This window comes from Dreissena polymorpha, chromosome 2 (assembly GCF_020536995.1).
Source record: "Dreissena polymorpha isolate Duluth1 chromosome 2, UMN_Dpol_1.0, whole genome shotgun sequence".
Lineage (NCBI taxonomy): Eukaryota > Metazoa > Mollusca > Bivalvia > Myida > Dreissenidae > Dreissena > Dreissena polymorpha.
This window is the reverse complement of record NC_068356.1, coordinates 116,145,260-116,168,868: the sequence shown is the minus strand read 5'-3', so window position 1 is coordinate 116,168,868 and position 23,609 is coordinate 116,145,260. Positions and strand designations below refer to the sequence as shown.

General features: G+C 39.7%; 1 long non-coding RNA gene across 1 annotated transcript; it reads right to left on the bottom strand.

The window, feature by feature from the left end:
• Positions 1-2,198: 2,198 nt before the first annotated feature.
• On the bottom strand, positions 2,199-21,651 carry LOC127868625 (uncharacterized). The gene is made up of 3 exons (XR_008044206.1): positions 21,311-21,651; positions 20,076-20,344; positions 2,199-2,224 (listed from the first exon to the last, which is right to left on the bottom strand). It is a non-coding gene; the product is annotated as an uncharacterized LOC127868625 (long non-coding RNA).
• Between the last annotated feature and the right edge of the window lie 1,958 nt (positions 21,652-23,609).

Genomic DNA, 23,609 nt, shown 5'->3' with positions numbered 1-23,609 from the left:
CGCAACAAACCGTTAAATAAGTGGTACCCATCTTGTCTTGCATCACTATAATTCGCTGAAATCTGCAAAAGAACCATCAGAAACATACGAACACAAGAATTCCCGAAAGAGCCTGATAATCACAGAGACATTATCATACAAGGAGACAGGCAAACAACAGCCAAGGTGATCCATTCCTGTCCTTTGACAGTGGACAGGACAATGAGTCTAGAATTCTATTTTTCGCCACACACCAAATGCTTAAACAAGAGGGCCAAGATGGCCCTAGTTTGCTCACCTGAGAGGAGTAGGTTCATTTAATCTTAACCAAATGTCAAACTTGACCTAGATATTGTCCAAAAAAACATCCTGGTCAAGTTTCATCATTATTTCATCTGCGAGTCATGATCAATGAAGTTTCATGATCCTAGGTGTAAGAATTCTTGAGTTATCATCCAGAAACCATTTTTCTAAGTTGAGTCACCATGACCTTGACAGCCATTGTGTGAATCTGTTTTTTGGCACTGTGACCTTGACCTTTGACCTAGTGACCTGATAATCAATAGAGGTCATTTGCGAGTCATGATCAATATACCTATGAAGTTTCATGAATCTAGGCATAAGCGTTCTTGAGTTATCATCCAGAAACCATTTTACTATTTCAGGTCACCGTCTTGACCTTTGACCTAGTGACCCGAAAATCAATAGGGTTCATCTGCGAGTCATGATCATTGTAACTATGAAGTTTCATGATCCTAGGCATAAGCATTCTTGAGTTATCATCAAGAAACCATTTTACTATTTCAGGTCACTGTGATCTTGACCTTTGACCTAGTGACCTGAAAATCAATATGGGTCATCTTCGAGTCATGATCAATGTACCTATGAAGTTTCATGATCCTAGGCATAAGCGTTCTTGAGTGATCATCTGGAAACCATTTTACTATTTCAGGTCATCGTGACCTTGACCTTTGACCTAGTGACCTGAAAATCAATAGGGGTCATCTACGAGTTATGATCAATGTACCTATGAAGTTTCATGACAAGACAGACTTTTTTATTCAAGACTTGCACATAGTACATCGTCTAAACACATATTTACAACTAATATGTCAACATGTTAAGACATCCATATTTCCGTATTTTGTGAAGAGAAAAAAACAAACAAAAAAAACAACAACATAACAACAAACAAGATGTGTTTGTGAAACACAATGTCCACCTATATGATGTTTGACATTGTAGGATGACCTTGACCTTGTGAATGATGACCTTGACCTTGACCTTTCACCATTCAAAATGTGCAGCTCCATGAGATACACATGCATGCCAAATACCAAGTTGCTATCTTCAATATTGCAAAAGTATTCATAAAATGAGCGATTTTGGCCACATATATTTGACCTCTGACCTTGAAGGATGACCTTGATCTTGACCTTTCACCACTCAAAATGTGCAGCTTCATGAGATACACATGCATGCCAAATATGAAGTTGCTATCTTCAATATAGCAAAAGTTATTGCAAAATGTTAAAGTTGGCGCAAACAGACAGACAGACCAACAGACCAACAGACAGACAGGGCAAAAACAATATGTCCCCCACTACTATAGTGGGGGACATAAAAATCAACCGTTGTGAAAAAGGTGTTAAGTTAACATAAATGATCATACCATTTCTATAGTGGAGATGAGCAAAAATCGAATATGTTTTTGAATTTTCAAAACATATGTATGCATATGAGATTAACAATTTTTTAAATAAATACAATAAATACAATTATTTGCTCTAAGTTTATTTCAACACAGCTAACAATTTTGAAATAAATGCCAATAACATTTGCTGCAATTAATAAACCCCAATAATTGTTCCATTTGTATCCTTACATAAATAAATCAGCAAACATTAATTTGTATTCGATACATCACGAGCATTTAAATTTTCAGACCGCATGGTAAGTGATTCTTTTATAAAAAGTGATATTTTAATAAGTTCAGCTCTGTTACTGTAACATGATCCTAGGCCTAAGCATTCTTGAGTTATCATCCGGAAACCATTTTACTATTTTGGGTCATCGTGACCTTGACCTTTGACATAGTGACCTGAAAATCAATAGGGGTTATCTGAGAGTCTTGATCAATGTATCTATGAAGTTTCATGATCCTAGGCATAAGCGTTCTTGAGTTATCATCCGTAATCATTTAACTATTTCGGGTCATCGTGACCTTGACCTTTGACCTAGTGAGCTGAAAATCAATAGGGGTCATCTGCGAGTCATGATCAATGAACCTATGAAGTTTCATGATCCTAGGCATAAGCGTTCTTGAGTTATCATCTGGAAACCATTTTACTATTTCGAGTCACTGTGACCTTGACCTTTGACCTAGTGACCTGAAAATCAATAGAGGTCATCTACCAGTCATGATCAATGTACCTTTGAAGTTTCATGATCCTAGGGCTAAGTGTTCTTGAGTTATCATCCGGAAACCATTTTACTATTTTGGGTCATCGTGACCTTGACCTTTGACCTAGTTACCTGAAAATCAATAGGGGTTATCTGCGAGTCATGATCCATGTATCTATGAAGTTTCATGATCCTAGGCATAAGCGTTCTTGAGTTATCATCCGGAAACCATTTAACTGCTTTGGGTCACCGTGACCTTGACCTTTGACCTAGTGACCTGAAAATCAATAGGGTTCATCTGCAAGTCATGATCAATGTATCTATGAAGTTTCATGATCCTAGGCATAAGTGTTCTTGAGTTATCATCCGGAAACCATTTTACTATTTCGGGTCATCGTGACCTTGACCTTTGACCTAGTGACCTGAAAATCAATAGGGGTCATCTGCGAGTCATGATCAATGTACCTATGAAGTTTCATAATCCTTGGCATAAGCACTCTTGAGTTATCATCCGGAAACCATCTGGTGGACAGACGACCGACAAGAGCAAACAATATACCCCCTCTTCTTCGAATGGGGGGGGGCATAATGAGAAAACTGCCCCCCTCCCAGCAGCCATGTTATTCAACTGACCGGAACCATTTTTGAACTCAACTCTCGTATCAAGAAAACAAATGTTCTGAGCAAATTTCATGAAAATTTGGGCCAAAAATGTGACTTCTACTGTGTTCACATGCTTTCACTATACAACAATGTATTTATATAGAGAAAAATGCCCCGCCCACTGGGGGCCATGTTTTTTCACCGATCCCGACCATTTTCAAACTCGTCAGAGATATCAATAAAACCAATCTTTTGACCAACTTTCATGATGATAGGGTAAAAATTGTGACTTCTAGAGTGTTTACAAGGTTTCTCTATAGCCAAATAGGGAAAACTGCCACTATATACATATAGAGAAAAATGCCCCGCCCACTGGCGGCCATGGTTTTTCACCGATCTCGACCATTTTCGAACTCGTCCGAGACATCAATTGAACCAATGTTTTGACCAACTTTCATGATGATTGGGCAAAAATTGTGACTTCTAGAGTGTTTACAAGGTTTCTCTATAGCCAAATAAGGAAAACTGCCCCGCCCACTGGCGGCCATGTTTTTCAAAGGATCAGAACCACTTTTGAACTCAACCAAGATATTATTAAGACAAACATTTTGACAAAGTTACATGAAGATTGGACATGAAATGTGACTTCTACAGTGTTTACAAGGTTTTTCTTTTTTTTTGACCTAGTGACCTAGTTTTTGACCCGGCACAATCCAGTTTCAAACTCGGCCGAGATTTCATTGTGACAAAGCTTCTGACCAAGTTTTATGAAGATGGGACAAGAAATGAGGCCTCTAGAGTGTTTACGAGCAAATGTTAACGGATGGACGGACATACGACGGACAAAAATCGGTCATAAAAGCTCACCTGAGCAATCAGGTGAGCTAAAAACTAGCTTGAATCAAACCAATGGTTGATAGATGGTAATTTTGCTATGGGGCCAGCAGTTGTGTGTGATCCAAGTTCTTGTAGGCACTGTTACTGTACCTGCTGTGTTTGCCTTGCTTCCAGACAAGCGACATACAACATATAAAACGTTCCAAGCAAAAGTAGACACCTGTACAGCTTTGGGCTACAAGCTGGACACTGTAAGAGTTCTGGCGGATTATGAAATTGGTCTTTGTCAATCCCTTCGCGTAGTTTTTTGTGACCATCTTGGTGTACAAGGATGTTTTTACCACTAGACTCAAGCTACATGGCCTAAGATACAGGATACAGGAGCTGGGCATGGTTGATGTCTACCAGACCTACGATGAGTTCAGGCACTTCTGTGGAATGCTTGATGGGTTAGCATTTTTACCGGTTGCAAACGTTCCGGCAGAGCTTGTGTACTTGTGATCTGTGTGCATGTCAGAGGAAGAGGACATTCTAGATTACTTTGACTCCACCTACGTGAATGGCTGATACAGAACCGTAGTGAGAAATGGGAACAATATTCTGCTTCAGACTCCTCCAAGACTCCTGCCGTGTGATTAGAACATGTTTGATGCCACTGTTAACAACACACAGAAGAAACAACCAGTGTGAAGGGTTGAACAACTGGTTCACACATTTAGTTAGACACCACCATCCACACATCTGGACTTTAATAAAGCACATTAAACTGGAAGAGCGTGTTGCTGCGACAGTAAATGCCCAAAATGAAATAGGCAACTTCCAACCCAGAAAGAAGAAACAAGTGTATGGAGAGCTCCAACAGAGATTGAAGAGTTTGTGTCTGGAATACCAAACTGGTGACAAGAATTGTTTGTATTTATATATTTATTTATTAACAGTGTCGTGAGTGTTCAATTTTTACAATGGCAGTGATTTTTGGACACAGACAGGTGAAGTAGGTGCAAAAGTGATGACATTACAACTTCAGCATTCCCCAGATTCAGAACATTGGATCTTTGGAAAGAAGAGACGGTTTTTGAAATTGTGCCCCCTGTTTGGTGAGCCAACAATATTTGCTGTTATTGTGTATGCATACTTTATGTATGTATTATAACCAGATATTTTTCAAGCCTGTTAAACTTTGATTACCTAATGATTACCTTGATTACCTAATGATTATGCAAAAATCATATGGCAAGCAAATGAAAAGTGAGCACAAAACATATTTCTTTATTTGTATATGTAAATTGAGCATTATTATTATAATTTTTATTGTTATTATTATAATTATTATTATCAGAGATAGTTTTATTGTATTTCTGCTATAATTTTTACCTGGACACTTTATAATGTAATTACTCTTTTAGGGAAGGACAGATTATAAAAAACAAACATTGTACAGCTTGCCAACATCAACCTGACACTAGTCCTATTATATATCAGAAAACAATTGCTTTGCTACTTGGCTGCGTGTTACCTTCAAGTTTTCGTTTAAGAAGAAACAACAATGGAGATAAACCTGAGTGCAACAGTGGCGCATTTAAAGTTGGAACTTTATAGACAGCGTGCAAAGGTGAGAAACCTTCTGAGGGTAAATAAAAGGTTGAGAAGACAAGTAAATGTCAAGATAAATGATGTCAAAGGAAAGAAGATCAAGAGAAAGCAGGAGAAACCACGTAAAAGGTCTCTGTCAATTGGCAAAGGCGGATGTGAAGAATGTTGAATGCATGAGGAGACAACAGGAGTTGTGTGGAACGCAGATATTGTGTGGAGGATGTTCCAATGGCGGTTGACAAGAGACGTAAAGTTTAAGTTATGAAGGGCCCACTGAAGTCCCCTACTCCAGTCCAGATACAACTGAAGTCCACTACCCCGGGGCAGAGCCAACTGAAGTTGCCTACAGCTGTGCAGAGCAAACTTACATCTCATACCCCAGTGCAAAGACATCTGAAGTCCCCTACCCCAGTTCATACGAAAGTGAAGTCAACTACCTCGAGGCAGAGCCAACTAAAGCCCACTACCCCAATGCAGAGCCAACAGAAGAGCCATACCCCGGTGGAAAGTCAACTGAAGTCCCCTATCCCTGTACAGAGCCAATTGAAGTCCCCTACCCCGGTGCAGTGCCCACTTAAGTCCCCTACTCCAGTCAAGATACAACTGAAGTCCACTACCCCGGGGGGGGGGGAGCCAATTAAGTTACCTACAGCTGTGCAGAGCAAACTAACATCTCATACCCCAGTACAAAAACATCTGAAGTCCCCTACCCCAGTTCAGAAGAAACTGAAGTCCACTACCTCGAGGCAGAGCCAACTAAAGCCCACTACCCCAGTGCAGAGCCAACAGAAAAGCCATACCCCGGTGGTAAGCCAACTGAAGTCCCCTACCCCTGTACAGAGCCAACTGAAGTCCCCTTCCCCGACGCAGGGCCGACTGAAGTTCGCAACTCCAGTGCAGAAGGGATTGAAGTCCACTACCCCGGGGCAGAGCCAACTGAAGTTACCTATGCCAGTGCAGAAGGAAATTCCTGGAAGAATCTCTAATACCGAGGGAGAGTTTGTAGTAGGGTGACGTATAAGGGACACTTATACTGCCTTGCTATGTGAGCTAGCTTTTATAGCGACGTGGTAGTCTGTCTGATTTGGAACCGTGATCCCGGGTTCGAACCCCATGGTGGTGGGGATTTTTCAGCTGGGTTACAAATAGAATATATATTAATTATAATACTGTTCGTTCTGTAAAGCACTAAATGTACTGCTTTTTAATTACTAAACTCGTAAACTTGTTTTGTTGTTCATTTTTGTTGTTCATACTTTCATCATTTAGATTTCGTAAGAAAGTACCTGTCAAAATGTCAATAAGAAAATATACAATTTAACAGTTAAAAATGATATTGGAAGATTTGTGAAATTAAGCGTTGAAGAATTGAAACAAAATGTTTAGTTTCTCATCCAAGAAACTCTTGCACACCCAACTCTTGAGAAATAAAGTACCAATATTCCTTTGTTGGTTGGTAAACAAATTGAAAATTTGTTTCCAAATGGGGTAAAATATAAGGGAATTGTAATTTCTTTTGTCCCAGGCTTTAACCAGTGGTGCAATGTGAAATATGATAATGACAATGCAATATATGCCTTTAATTCAAATGAATACTATAAAGCTGGTGATTACAAAAGTAGTCAATTGGTTCGATGTGAATTGTATACAGCGTACACATTAAAATAAATTGAATGTTAAATGATTTAAAATAAAACAAGAGCACCGCATAACGGGTGCCACGCTTGGCTGCGAAAGCTTGTCAGATTTTTTTCTTTTCTTTTATTATAGGTCACAGTGACCTTACCCTTTGACCTAGAGACCCAAAAATGGGTGTGGCGTGTAGAACTCATCAATGTGCAGCTACATATAAAGTTTCAAAGTTGTAGGTAGTAGCACTTTGATTTTAGAGCCAATGTTAAAAACCTTAACAAAATGTCAAGGTTTTAGCACCGACGGCGCCGACATGTTGATGGACACAGACATGATGACGGACACGGACACGACGTGTCCACGCTGGCTATGAAAATACCTCAGGTTTTCTCCAAAACAGCCGAGCTAAAAATCATTGCATGTGAATTATATTTTGAAATATTTATAATATTGCCATGTGCTTCAACATAGCAAATATATTAATGATTGCTAAAGGAAGCAAGATTCATTGTAAAAACAAAATAGTGCTTAAAATGTCTTTGCTTGAGGTTATATTTGAGGTTATACTTTACATAGATTGTCAATGGAAGGTGTAGCAGATTGCAATCATATGTAAGCCATCATGCAAGTTATAAGACGACATGGTGTTGACTAAATTTTGATGCTTTATTTAATAAAGGCCTGATTTTTATAAACAACTGTTTGCAATAACATCATTATTGCATTCTTATTGAAGCAATTATTCTTTGAAATGCATAAAAATTGTTCACACCTACATTTCTATGTTTTATTCATTATTGTCACCTACCGGTGAAACCGGAAGGGACTTATGGTTTGCGCTCTGTGTGTCCGTCAGTATGTCAGTCAGTGAGTCTGTCAAACTTTTCTGGATCCTGCGATAACTTTAAAAGATCTTCATATTTTTCATTAAACTTGAAACATGGATAGATGGCAATATGGAGATTATGCACTTCATTTCATTTTGTTCCTACGTCAAAAATTGTGGTTGCTATGGCAACAAATAAAAAAAATCTGACAATGGTGGAGTTTCACCGGTAGGGGACCATATTGCTTGACAATATAGTCTTGTTATTTATGATATATTGCATTTTCATGCTTTCTCACTATCATCAACAAATGTTTAACTAACAGTTCCATTTGTTAACTAATAAAAAATAACATTATGGTTGTTTTTCAATTTCATTGTTCTCAAAACATGTATTTGGCTATCATATACTATTGCTGATAAGTATTAATTTTCCTCTTTATCCTTGTATTTAAAAGAATTGAAAGATATTAAATGGTTCATTCCCAATACTTTAATCATAATTACTAGTAATGTCGGATAAATTAAAACCATGTCCTATTTAATATTTTCTCTCATTTCAGGATTAATACTATGGTGATCCCTGACTAAGATCACAGTGAAGAACAATGTCAATTAAACGATATTATTGATATATTTAATGTATTAATCAATATATAGTGCATAGCGGTTTTTGTTCTTTTCATATATTTACATCAGTATCTCCACAGTCCTAATTATCTACACATTGTTATAATTACATACAATTATCTACACATTGTTAGAATTACACACAATTATCTACACATTGTTAGAATTACACACAATTATCTACACATTGTTATAATTACACACAATTATCTACACATTGTTATAATTACATACAATTATCTACACATTGTTATAATTACAGACAATTATCTACACATTGTTATAATTACACACAATTATCTACACATTGTTATAATTACACACAATTGAAACATACGAGCCTTACTCTGGGAAAACAGGGCTTAGTCCCAATCGTAATGCCCACTGCTAGATAGTAGTACCATAGCTTCGTGGGCTCTCTGCTGCTGGACGACATGGGGTCTCCCATAAGGGCCATGTTCCACTCCAATACGGACGTTCTGAAGGTCATCGCAGACCAACTGCGGTCGAGATTGGACAACATAAGACAGCGAGCTATCAACACCATCCCCGCCCTAGATATTACCAGCAAGCGTGGCCGGCAAATATGCAACGCCCCTCTCGGCTTTATCCACCTAAGTAAGTTGCTCTTTGGAACAGCAACCCAGGAGGACAAACAAAGGGTTACAGACAAGGTCAACCGAATGATTGCATACAGTTGCAGTCAGGAGAGCTACTTGATTGCTCACGAGAAGCAATTCAAGTCGTATATGTCGCTGAGCAGCCGGAAAATGGCAAACATGGAGATGTACAAAACATGAACGTATATCTATCAGAACTCAAGCAGGGCCTTAACAGCATTGCAGCAGGTATTCTGCCATACTTGCTGATTAAACACGCGCACATCTCCGGTGCCATTGAGCAATTAACAGAGACATTGAAGAAAGCCGGGTCTCCTCTACGCATCATGCAACACGACCTGGCCTTCTACTTTCATGCTGCCACAATCCTGGCCAACATTGTCTACAGCCGCAATATCTGGGTGACACTTAAGGTCCAAGTGGGCATGATGACAGACATGATAAAGGACCTTCCCGCCTACTTCATGGCCCACCCATCAACCGCCAGCCGGACAGAAGATGCGGTGTTTCAGGCCATTGAAGCAGATAATGTCAACCACAGTGTACCGAAAAGCAACAGCGCATCTGCCATCTGGTTCTTAATGTGCAGCCTAAACAGTGCACAAGTCGACAACCTATGTCGCAGGCCTCTGGATAGACAACCATCAAAGTGTTGACAGCAACTGCCGGACGGGGATCATGCCAGGAAGTCGATGACCAACCCTGCGGCCTATGTCCAACGGTAGGGTTCTTTTCGTTGACATTGACCAATTTCAAAAGACCTGCAACAGCCACGTGACAACAACCAAACATGGATGCGCGTTTTGCATGGTAACACTGCCATGCAACTGCATGATATCAACGTCATTTGCCAGCAACATCATCGTGCGGAGTAGAAGGATGTGCCACAGCAACAAACGGACCACTGACACCACCAAGTTACATCTAACAATCCTTCATTTATTGAAAAATAAGATTTACTAAGTAAAGTATACTCATCACTTCCCCAGCAGCGAGTACCAACAGGACATGATAACATCGGCAGAATTCAATTTTGACAATATAACCCAGGAATATCTTAAATCGGAGTCGAGTGTCGAGTTGGAGTTATCAAACCTGCAAGAACGTGCACATCAACTCCGGGCGAAGACCAAGAAGGACCGTGTGTTGAGGGAAGATGTTGACAGAGTCGACCTCCGAGAATTACAGTCATCCGTGGTGTTATGCACCGGTCTTATCATTGTTATGGTTGTCTTTTTTCTGTGGATTCTGCGGACCCAACAGTCACTAGTTAGTCGAAAGACAAACATTGTCCGAACAACTACTTCACAGTGTGTTGTGCGTGCAAAGTCAGAAAATGAATATGTTCATGATCTTCTTCTGTGCCTTTGTGACACTGATTTCAACAGAAAGGATTTAAGACACGAGATTAGACGGCGAGTCCAAATACGACAAGTATGTTTACCGCGACAATATCAGCGTGGTATTCGACCATGTTGGCATTGTGACGCCCACTGCTAGCTGGTGGTACCACAACTTTGTGGTCTCTCTGCCGCTGGACGAGATGGGGTCTATTATAAGGGTCAACAGAAAGGATTCGGGACACGAGATTAGACGGCGAGTCAACGGCAATATCAGAGTGGTATTCAACCATGTCGGCATCTTGACGCCCATCTGCTAGCTGGTGGTACTACAGCTTTGTGGTCTCTCTTATTGCTGGACTACATGGGGTCTATTATACAGGCCACGTTGGACTCCAGCACGGACATTGTGAAGGTCATTGCGGAGCAACTGCTGTCAAGGTTGGACAGTATGATGGCAAAGCGACTTGATTGCTCATGAGAAGCATTTAGAGTCGTATATGTCGCTGAGCAGCCGGAAAATGGCAAACATGGAGATGTACCTCAACCAGACTGTGGAAGGCATGGCGTCCTTCCAGCGGAATTTGCATGCCTTTGAGAACATGACAGAGATGCATCTCGATGAACTAGAGCAGTTTACAGAGAACACTTTTAAACTGTTGGTAGAAGCCCACGACATAAACATGTGTCTGTCGGATCTATAGGCGGGCCTTAGCAGAGTTGCAGTGAGTATTCTGCCATACGTGCTATCAAACCCGTGGACATCTCCCGTGCCATTGAGCAATTCGCAGATACATTGAAAAAAGCCGGGTCTCATCTACATATCATGCAACGCTACCCGTTTTTCTACTATGGTGCCGCCACATTCCTGGCTTACATTGTCGACGGCCACGATATCTGATTGACACTTGAGGTACCTGTGGGCATGAGGACAAACATGGACCTCTACAAGGTGAATGTCTTCGGCGTGCCCATTGAAAATGACACCATTGTGATAAAGGACGTTTCCGCCTTCTTCATGGCCGACGCATCAACCGCCAGATGGACAAAAGGTGGTGTTTCAGGCCATTGAAGTAGACGATCTAACCCAGTGCACCGGAAAGCAACACCGTGACTGGGATCTGGTTCTTGACGCGCAGCCGGTGCACACTTCAACAGCCCGTGTCGCTGCTGTGTGGATAGACAACGAGCTAAGTGTTGACACCAACTGCCGGACGGCGATTGCATCCCACAGTCAACAACCCACTGCCCGTCCTATGTCCAACAGAAAAGTCCTTTTCGTGGACGTCGCTGAATTCCAAAAGACCTGCCACGGCCAGGCAACGACAACTGAACCCGGATGCGCATTTTTCATGGTCATGCTGCCATGCACCTGTGTGATTTCAATGTTGTTCGCCAGCAACATCATCGTGCTGAGTAGAAGGACGTGCCAGAGCGACAAAGGGACCACCAACACCACCAGAATACATCTAACAACCTTCATTAATTGAAAAATAGGATCAACGAAGTAAAGTATACTCATCACTTCCCCAGTAGAGAGTACCAGCAGGACATTATCACATTGGCAGAATTCAATTTTGACAATATAACCCAGGAATATCTTAAATCAGAGTCTAGTGTCGAATTGGAGCTATACAAACTGCAAGAACGTGCACATCAACTCCGGCGAAGACCGAGAAGGACCGTGTGTTGAGGGAGTTGTCGACAGTGTAGACCTCCGGGAATTACAGTCATCCGCAGGAATATGCACCAGTCTAATCATTGTTACGGTTTTCTTTTATTGTGGTTCCTGTGGACTCAACAGTCACTCATCAGTAGAAAGACAAACATTGTCCGAACAACTATTTCACAGTGTGTTGTGTGTGCAAAGTTAGAAAATGAATATGTTCATGATCTTCTTCTGTGCCTTTGTGGCATTGATTTCAACAGAAAGGAATCAAGACACAAGATAAGGCGGCGAGTTCAAATATGACAAGTCCGTTTACCACGGCAATATCAGCGTGGTATTTGACCATGTCGGCACCGTGACGCCCACTGCTAGCCATACATTGTAAAGGTCGTCGCGAAGCAACTGCTGTCGAGGTTGGACAGCATAAGACGGCAAGCTATTGACACCATCCCCACCCTAGATCTTGCCAGCAAATACAGAACGCCCCTCTCAGCTTCATTGGGGACCTCAGTAAATCGCTCTTTCAGAACGGCCACCCAGGAGGACATACAGAAGGTTGCTGACAAGGTCAACAGAATGATCTCATACGGTCGCGGTCTGCAAAACGAGTTGATTGCTCCGGAGAAGCAATTTGAGTCATATATGTGGCTGAGTGGCCGGAAAAAGGCAAAGCTCTGCTGCTGGACGACATGGAGTATATTATACGGGTCACGTTCGACTCCAGCATGGGCCTTGTGGAGGTCGTCGCGGAGCAACTGCGGTCAAGGTTGGACAGCATAACATGGCAAAGTGACTTGATTGCTCACCAGAAGCATTGAGTCCTATATGTGGCTGACCGGCTGGAAAATGGCAAACCTGGAGATGTGCCTCAACCGGACTTTGAAAGGCATGGCATCCATCCAGCGGAATTTGCATGCCTTCGAGAACATGACAGAGTTGCGTCTCCATGAACTAGAGCAATTTACGGAGAACACTTTTAAAGTGCTGGTAGAAGCTCACAACTGTGTGTTGAGGGAAGATGTCGACAGCGTCGACCTCGGAGAATTACAATAATCCGCCGGGTTATGCACCTGTCTTATCGTCATTACCGTTTTCTTTTTCCTGTGGATCCTGCGGATCAACAGGCAAATAAAAGCGTAAGAGAAAATGGTAACACACATTTTTCAAGTAAACTATGAACACTGATGGAGTGCCTCTGTATCATTCTTCAACTGACCATTTAATATTTACTTTATTTTGATAGATTCAGGATTTTTGTGAAATGACTGTTTCACTTAGGAACTTCACAAATGCCAAATGACTTCACTTCATAACAATCCTAGTTTCACAGATTGACTGTAAAATAAATACAAAAGCCAATTTGTTAAAATGCACAATATGTATAATCTGCATGTCGATAATGTCATCATTCAGACAAGCGAGTGCTGGTAGAAAGGTCACCAGAATGAGGCGTGCCGCAGCGAGCGTAGTGGCCTCTCATCAGGCAATGTAAGTATTATTTTTCCTTGCAACTTGTTTTCTGTTTCCAGATTTTAACTGCAGACTCTTAAATTACAGACCACTTTATAACCCAGAGATTAACTCGGTTTCCATAAATAACCCATTTATATCCATAAATCTCTCAATACATTTAGAAGACTTAGTACCTGACTTTCACTATAATCCCAAAAACAACAGCTCTGTTAAAAAATCTTATACATGTAACGACCCGTTTAGTTTATAAAAAAAATTAGTCATTGAGTCTCTCTTCAGACTCTTCAAAAGAAAATAAAACGGATTTTAACGAGTCGAATGCTGGTGACATAACAAACACCAAGTGTGATTCTTAGAACCAGTCAAATATTGCACCTTGTTTTGTGATGTAGGCCACACAACAAGTTTTTTATATGTTGAACTGAATATAATTGTTTCCAATCATTGTGATGGTCATAAATCAAAAGCAGGGAACCACAAGACACTTTCTTGTTTGGTATCATTAGATTTGACGTGAAAGCCAGCAATACAAGCTGCTATAAAAATTACTTTTAATGTCTAAAAAAACATCACACATCTTTCTTCTCTAATAATTGAAAGTTTGACCATGTGTTTTAATAAAATAGGTTTTAATTAGTTGTTATTTGATTGTATTTAGAAAATTTAACATTGCAAAGTTCAAAGGTCCGGTAAAATCTGATGAGGTCTGGAAAATTTGAATGTTATTGAACCTCATGTCCTGTAGGATTTTTGTGTCTTTTGCATGGGCTGATAAAGTGCAAGGACAACATCACAAAAAAGTCTCAGTATCTAAGTCTGACATTTACGAAAATAGACCACAATCAGTTACATGTAGCCAACTGCAAGGCTCACAATGCACACCTGTAGAAACCAAGAATAATTCAATTAAACAGCAATATCTGATGGATATAATGACTGATTGAGGGGTTATGAAATTGAACAGATGGAGATAAGGAGGGATGGACACATGCAAAACCTTTAAACTTAACCACAGCTGTTGATATAGCATCAATTTACTTTCTGTACTGGTAAATTTCAAATTAATTGTAATTGTATAATGTATGTGCGTGAACTTCAGTAAGATTTATGTTGTTGTTTCTGTCAATATATTTATGTTTGAAACATTAACTGGTCAAAGGATGTGTGTGTATTTTCATATGCACCACGTCAACATGACATAAGTTTTTTTTAAACAAGTATAGACATTTTTACAACAGGACAGTTACAATTAGCCTTTTAAATCAAAACCAATGGTATATTTATACGCCTAACAAGTTTCGCTTTTATTTAAGAGTTATTACTTGTAATGGCTTCATTGCTGTAAGTTTTATATGTGATCTTTGGAATACAAGTTTTGTCTATATGTTTTGTGTTCTTCAATTGTTTGTGTTTATATATTTATCTATTAAATGTATCATGAGTGTTACATTTTTACAATGGCAGTGATTTATGGACACCAACAGGTGAAATACATGCATCATTACTTGAAAAGTGATGACATTACAACTTTAGCATACCCACTGTTAAGAACATTGGATCTTTGGGAAGAAGAGACGGTTTTTGAAATTATGCCACCTGTTTTGTGAGCCAACAGCTGTTGTGTATGCATACTTTATGTATGTATAGCACCATATTATTTAAGCCCGTTAAACTCTGATTACCTGATGATTATGCGAAAAATTGTAATGCAAGCAAATGAAATGCGAGCATAAAACATATTTCTTGAATTGTATACGTAAATTGTGGTATAAACTATAAACACTATGCAAGTTTGGAAAGTATAAGATAGAAACTGTGTACTTAATCGCGCAAACAAGGAGAATTTTCTCATATTCAAGGGGAGATTATTGTGTACTTATTTCTCCGATACTGCTCATATTCAATAGGGTTCAAGTCCTCATTGATATAAAGATACTGTGCACATTTGGAAATAATTGGATGAAAACTATAGAATTAATTGCGTAAACAAGCGGGATTTCAAAATTTTCTCATATTCAACTGGGAAGTCATTCTGGACTTATTGCTTCGATATTGCTCTTTTTAACAAGAGCACCGAATAACGGATGCCACGCTCGGCTGCGAAAGCTTGTCAGAATTTTTATGCCCCCGGATCGAATGATCGGGGGTATATTGTTTTTGGCAGTGTCTGCCTGTCTGTCATCAAAACTTTAACCTAAAACTTTAACCTTGGTTAAAGTTTTGCGGTAACATTTGCAATATTGAAGATAGCAACTTGATACTTGGCATGCATGTGTATCTCATGGAGCTGCACATTTTGAGTGGTGAAAGGTCAAGGTCATCCTTCAAGGTCAAATGGTTATATATATGGCTTCAAAGTGGCGCAATAGGGGGCATTGTGTTTCTGACAAACACATCTCTTGTTTTTGTTTTTTTTTAGAAGTCACAGTGACCTTGACATTTGACCTAGTGACCCAAAATGGGTGTGGGGTGTAGAACTCATCAATGTGCATCTACATATGAAGTTTCAAAGTTGTAGGTGGAAGCACTTTGATTTTAGAGCCAATGTAAAGGTTTTAGCACGACACCGGCGGACGACGAGCAGGCTATGACAGTACCTCGGGTTTTCTCTGAAAACAGCCTCGCTAAAAAAGGGTTCGAGTCCTCATTGATACAAAGACACTGTGCAAGTTTGCCAACAATTGGATGAAAATTATGGACTTTATCACATAAAAAAACTTAATTTTCATTTTTTTCTCAAATTCAAGGGGAGATAATTCTGGACTTATAACTCCGTTTTTATACGCCCGTCTATGACGGGACGTATTATGGTATACCCCGCGTAAATTTGTAAATAATGGACGAATCACTCTAAGTATGAACACTGATGGAGTTGCCTCTTTATCATTCTTCAACCGTCAGCCTCTGGCCAGTTTTCCTGGTGATTAATAAGTTAAAACCTTCAGAAAGGTTTCTACTGCAAAATGTCATTGTCTGGGGGATCTGGAAGGGAAGAAGAAAGCCTGTTTTTAGGACTTTCCTGAAATCTCTCACTGCTTAACTAAACTTTCTTCACCACAATGGCATCATGCTAGATGGAAAAAGAGTTGAAGTCACCCTGACGTGTATCACAATGGACCTTCAGGCCAAATCTCAAGTTATGGAAATCATCCCTCACAATTGAACATTTTCCTGTGCAAATTATGAAAAAGAGGGCATTGTAGAAAAAAGGGAAAAGGTCACACAAAGGCCTTTCCTGTGTCAGACCAATGTCCCTTACGAACATGTAATTCAATATTAAACAAGAGCACCGCATAACGGGTGCCGATGAATTAAAGCTCGTCAATTTTTTATTTTTTTTAGAGGTCACAATCACCTTAACCTTTGATCTAGTAGCACAAAAATGGGTGTGGCATGTAGAACTCATCAAGGTGCATGTACATGGGAAGTTTCAAAGTTGTAGGTGGAATCGCTTAGATTTAAGAGCCCATGTAAAGGTTTTAGCACAACGCCGGACGACCAGCTGGCTATGACAATACCTCTGGGTTTTCTCCGAAAACAGCCAAGCTAAAAATACAGAAGAGGCTTTATTGAGTGGAGCGCCTCAAAAAGGAATAATTATGTTTCAGTGTTATTTGATGTTAACCATTTTAATGCAGTAGATGGCGTTGTTCTCGATTACATGCATGGTGTCCTTTTGGGAACAACAAAAAAGCTCCTGACTTTGTAGACTTCAAAAACATCAAAAGAGCAACCATATTACATTGGGGAGCAAGTAAAGGAAGTTGATAAAAGACTTTAATAGGCAACCCACAGATGACATGTCCAGACTTCCAAGATTACGACCATCCAGTCGGGCAGTTTCTGAGATGATTCAGATGGAAGCCACCAATGGCGATGAAGAACAAGTGCTTTGATACCTGAGACGTTTCATAAGAGAAATTAATAGTGATCATCTGCGCCTTTTTTGTAGGTTTGTGAGCGGAAGTGACAATTTAAGTTTCGCGACAATAAACGTCAACTTTGTTCCGCACTGGCCTGGCTCGAAGGATCGTAGCACATACATGCTCTCAGACACTGGACCTTCCAACATCATACACGATGTACAACGAGTTCGCAGCTGAGACGCGTGCCATATTACAGGCAGGACACTGGGAGATGGACTTCGTTTAATAACTATAAACTTGGAGTATGAAACAATGAAAATAGACAACTGAAACATTGTAGTAGCATTCTAATAGATTTTGACTTACTGATTTTTCGTAGATTTTTTGTTTAAAAATACAGGAAACTAGGCGTGTCTCAGTGTGTATTTGTTTCATTTATATATAATAAATATAAATTAAACATGTATAGTGAGTGATGAAGAAAACACTAATGGCAAATGAGATTTTTTTATACAAATTTTTGTTTTTCACAAATGATGAACACAAACAGGAAATGTTGTATATTATGTACACATTTAACAGATTACACATGATCCGTATATAATATTACCCATCATCAGCAAAATAACTCGCGCTGTATATATTTATGATATGTATAAATACGATTATATTTATTTAATAAATATTTTTACACGCATATGGAAGTTTGTTCTTAATATTTTGTACCAGCCTGTGTGTTCAAACAGATATACACAACAATAAATTAGGTCATGTCTCTTTAAATTGTTTTTCAATTTTTACAGTTTGCACAATTTTCAACCACCTACATTAATTTCACATGTCTTTTATCCGCTATTCACAAATTTTTTACTCTAGGTCTAGGGTGCAATAAACCGGACCTGACCGGGTAAGAGAGGTACAATTACGTATGGAAGGACCCAATTTTAATCCAAAGAATGACCGGTATTCGAAATTGACAGGATTGAGGTCTTGGGGAGATATTTTACGCATGGTTATATAGGGGAAAAACTGGGATCGGACAATTTGTTCGGTTCAGAGAGGATTCCGGTATAGAAGGATCAGGTTTAGAGGGTTTCCACTGTAGTTCAACTACAACATTACAGACCCTTCTTGCGGTGAAAGAGGCCCCCGACCTGTTCCCACCACTACCCTCTGTGTCGAATGAGACTAAAAGATCCACATCAAAGATGTTAAGAGAGCAGCACCACTGACTTCAACAATTTTGACTGGATGTGGGAAAGAAGTTCCTTTTATTTCCAAAACAGATTGATTTTTAACTTACTCTTAAGCTGTGGACATTTTACATTAAGTAGTAATTTCATTACAACTGTAGTGCCTTTTGAAAACAAAAAACAGGAATAGTTTATTTCAATGCCGACCATTGGAATGTTGATAAAAAAAAAACAAAGGCGCCTGGATGGATATACATGGAGAAATTACAGGAAAAAAGCAAAGGTTATATTGTAGAAAAGCATACATTTGTACAGGATTGTAAATAATGAGAAAGTTAGTAAATAAATTACAATATCATTTAGATTAACCGAAAAATATAATGGAAAACATTCATTGTTTATAACGACGATAATGACACATTGAGATTAGCGTCATTTAAAGCATCAAATGGGTGGCTCGACTCATTCCTTAGATGCCACAACATTGTATTTAAAACAAATGAACGAGCGGAAGGGGATGCTAACGTTGTGGACGACTGGAAGAAGCGACTACCAACAATATGCAAAGGATTCCAACCGGGTAACATCTATAACATGGATGAAACAAGATTGTTCTACAAACAAAGTACAAGGTAAGAAAAAACAAAAACAACGCTAATTATAACACACATAAATAAATAATGTTTTATATAACAAAATTATATTTTTTATATTATCAGTTTGACGTTCTTCAAGAAAGGAGAGACATGTGCTGGTGGGAAGATGGCGAAGGAGCGGATCACTGTAGGATTGTGTGTATCAGTACCCGGAGAGAAGCTGCCCCAATCATCATCGGGAAATTAAAAAAATTGAGATGTTTTGGGTCAGTGACTCCCGATAAATTGCCAATACGATACTACAACAACAAGAAGGCGTGGATGACAACCAGAATAATGGAAGACTGGCTGAAGTGGTTTGACCGGCGGATGCGACATGCAAGAAGACACGTCATATTATTCATCTACTCTCCCATCACAATCACCAACATCAAACTACAGTTTCTACCTCCAAACACAACATCAGTGATACAACCCATGGACGGAGGAATCATACAAACAATGAAGCTGAAGTACCAGAAACGTCAACTACAACATGTGATGATGGAGCTGGAAAGATCAATGGCGACCACCGGACCGAACATTCTAAAAGAGGTGAACATCCTACAAGCAATCTACTGGGTTATCAGCGCATGGAAGGAGACAACAACAGAGACGATCGGCAAGTGTTTCACCAAATGTGGATTCCTGAGTGAAAGTGAAACAAGGGCTGTTTGTAAAACATGCATGCCCCCCATATGGGCTGTCCGTTGTAGTGGCAGCCATTGTGTGAATACGATTTTTGTCACTGTGACCTTGAACTTTGACCTAGTGACCTGAAAATCAATAGGGGTCATCTGCGGGTCACGATCAATGTACCTATGAAGTGTCATGATCCTAGGCAAAAGCGTTCTTGAGTTATCATCCGAAAATCATTTTACTATTTCGGGTCACCGTGACCTTGACCTTTGACCTTGTGACCTCAAAATCAATAGGGGTCATCTGCAAGTCATGATCAATCTACCTATGAAGTTTCATGATCCTAGGCGTATGCGTTCTTGAGTTATCATCCTGAAACCATTTTACTATTTCAGGTCACCGTGACCTTGACCTTTGACCTCAAAATCAAAAGGGGTCATCTGCAAGTCATGATCAATCTACCCATGAAGTTTCATGATCCTAGGCGTATGCGTTCTTGAGTTATCATTCAAAAACCATTTGACTATTTCTGGTCACCGTGACCTTGACCTTTGACCTAGTGACCTCAAAATCAATAGGGGTCATCTGCGAGTCATGATCAATATACCTATGAAGTTTCATGATCCTAGGCCCAAGCGTTATCGTCTGACAACCACCCGGTGGACGGACCGACAGACCGACCGACCGACAGACCGACCGACCGACATGAGCAAAGCAATATACCCCCTCTTCTTCGAAGGGGGGCATAAAAAGTGCTAGTGCTAGTGAAAAAAGTGCAGATGAAAGTGAAAAAAGTGCAAGTGAAAGTGAAAACATTGCAAGTGAAAGTGAAACAAGGGCTGTTTGTAAAACATGCATGCCCCCCATATGGGCTGTTCGTTGTAGTGGCAGCCATTGTGTGAATACGATTTTTGTCACTGTGACCTTGACCTTTGACCTAGTGACCTGAAAATCAATAGGGGTCATCTGCGGGTCACGATCAATGTACCTATGAAGTGTCATGATCCTAGTCAAAAGCGTTCTCGAGTTATCATCCGAAAATCATTTTACTATTTCAGGTCACCCTGACCTTGACCTTTGACTTTGTGACCTCAAAATCAATAGGGGTCATCTGAAAGTCATGATCAATCTACCTATGAAGTTTCATGATCCTAGACGTATGCGTTCTTGAGTTATCATCCGAAAACCTTTTTACTATTTCGGGTCACCGTGACCTTGACCTTTGACCTAGTGTCCTCAAAATCAATAGGGGTCATCTGCAAGTCATGATCAATCTACCCATGAAGTTTCATGATCCTAGGCGTATGCGTTCTTGAGTTATCATCCGGAAACCATTTTACTATTTCGGGTCACCGTGACCTTGACCTTTGACCTAGTGACCTCAAAATCAATAGGGGTCATCTGCAAGTCATGATCAATCTACCCATGAAGTTTCATGATCCTAGGCGTATGCGTTCTTGAGTTATCATTCAAAAACCATTTTACTATTTCTGGTCACCGTGACCTCGACCTTTGACCTAGTGACCTCAAAATCAATAGGGGTCATCTGCGAGTCATGATCAATGTACCTATGAAGTTTCATGATCCTAAGCCCAAGCGTTCTTGAGTTATTGTCTGACAACCACCTGGTGGACGGACCGACAGACCGACCGACCGACCGACAGACCGACATGAGCAAAGCAATATACCCCCTCTTCTTCAAAGCGGGGCATAAAAAGTGAAAGAAGTGAATGTGATGATGTTGAGGACGAGTTGTCTCTTATCATGCACAAATTAGCACGTGAATTATTCGGATGTGAAGTGAAGAACCTCATCAACATTGACCGGGACAACAACATGTGCAACTGACATGGTAGAATGCAAGAAGTCAGCACCTGAAATTCTACAAGACGATGGATGTGAATCAAACAACGAAGATGACAACAACCCACTAGAAAAGGAAGCAAAGACATCTGAACCAACACTTTCCATCAGCGAGGTCTGTGAAATGAGCAGAAAACTGAAGGACTGGGCAGTTAAGAAAGGACATCACGATCTACTCGCTACATTGATGGAAGCCAGCAACCAAATAGGGGACATAGCCATGAATGGAGAGAAAGTCAAACAGACGGAGATAGATTTCTTTTTCAGGCGATCTTAAAATGGATGTCATGTGTAAATATGTGTATGCTTTTCTATGTAAATACAATGTACATTGTTGCTATGCTTGATATGTATGCTTGTTATTTGATATGCATGTATTATTGCAATGTTTTTGTGAGTAAATAAATATGTTAATTGTTTAATTATATGACATACTGTTTTTGTAGTGGTATAATTTGTATTAATTTGTATGTAAAGTTTGATGTTATAAATGCTGAAAATATGGACATTGGAAAAAAACAAAGGCATTAAAAGGAAAAATGATCTCTCCCAGATATTGCGTTTCACCATTTCCACGTGCAAAAAGATGAAACCATACATACACCACGTGCTAAAGCGCCCGATGGTTACTAATGAATGATTTTATCGTGAGCTTGACCAAAATGTAATCAAATGACATGTGATAGATGACAAGATTGGAACACACCCTTAAGTAATATAAAGACCAAGGCCAATACACCTGGCAATGTATCAGGCGCCATGGTGGAGTCCTTGCTGAGTTACTCATGGGCATTGTGCAAGGCCAATGTATCTGCGAAAAATCAGGCTGATCTGTCAATTTGCTCACGGGTTACAATCGGACATGATTTTCGCATTCAATGTCAGAGCGACTTTGATCATTGGCCTAAATTCCAATAGGGATTATCTACTGTTAAAGGTCAATTCATCTGCAAAGTAGGAGGCCCATCACTCAATCCTTTAATAACATATCGAACAGAAACCAATTTAACACTTATGTCACAGTGACCTTTGAACTAGTGACCCAAATATCAATAGGGGTCATCTACTGTCCAAGGCAAATGCACATGTGAAGTATCAAGCCAATCAGTCAATTCATTGAAGAGTTATTGATCGGAAAGTGACCTTGACCTAATGACCCCAATTTCAATAGGGGTCATCTACTTGCAAAGGCCAATGCACATGGAAAGTATCAAGCCAGTTGGTCAATCTGTTCACAAGTTATTGTTGGAAACAAACTGGTCAACTGACAGACCGACATCCAGCAAAACAATATACCTCAATAAGGTCTGTGAGAAAATAAAGCAAGACAACTGTGAAAAATTAAGTGTTTATGACATGCATGGATAAGGTATAGCACGCCTTAGATGCAGCAATTTTGCATAGGTCAGGGAAAAAAACATTGAAGACAAGCTTGTCAACAAGATTGATAGTGGTTTGCGATACATTTTCAACATATCATTTTGCGGTTGTTACATACATACATGTTAAATGGTCCTGTTCACTGATTTTGGCATGTTTTGGAGTTCGTCATGAAATGCTTTAAATTGATAAATGTAAACATCGGAACAAAAGGGTTCCAGTATAAAACAAACATAAAATTAAAGAAAAGAAAAAAAGGGATCCACACATGGGTTGCCACCAATGACTCTTTGAATAAAAGTCTAGCCTTTAAACCACTAGGCCAGCCCTGCTTACATGACACTATATATATTTTATTCTTAATATAAGCAATCCTCGTTATGTCACAAAATATATCCATAACAACAGAACTTGTAAAATTATGTGTT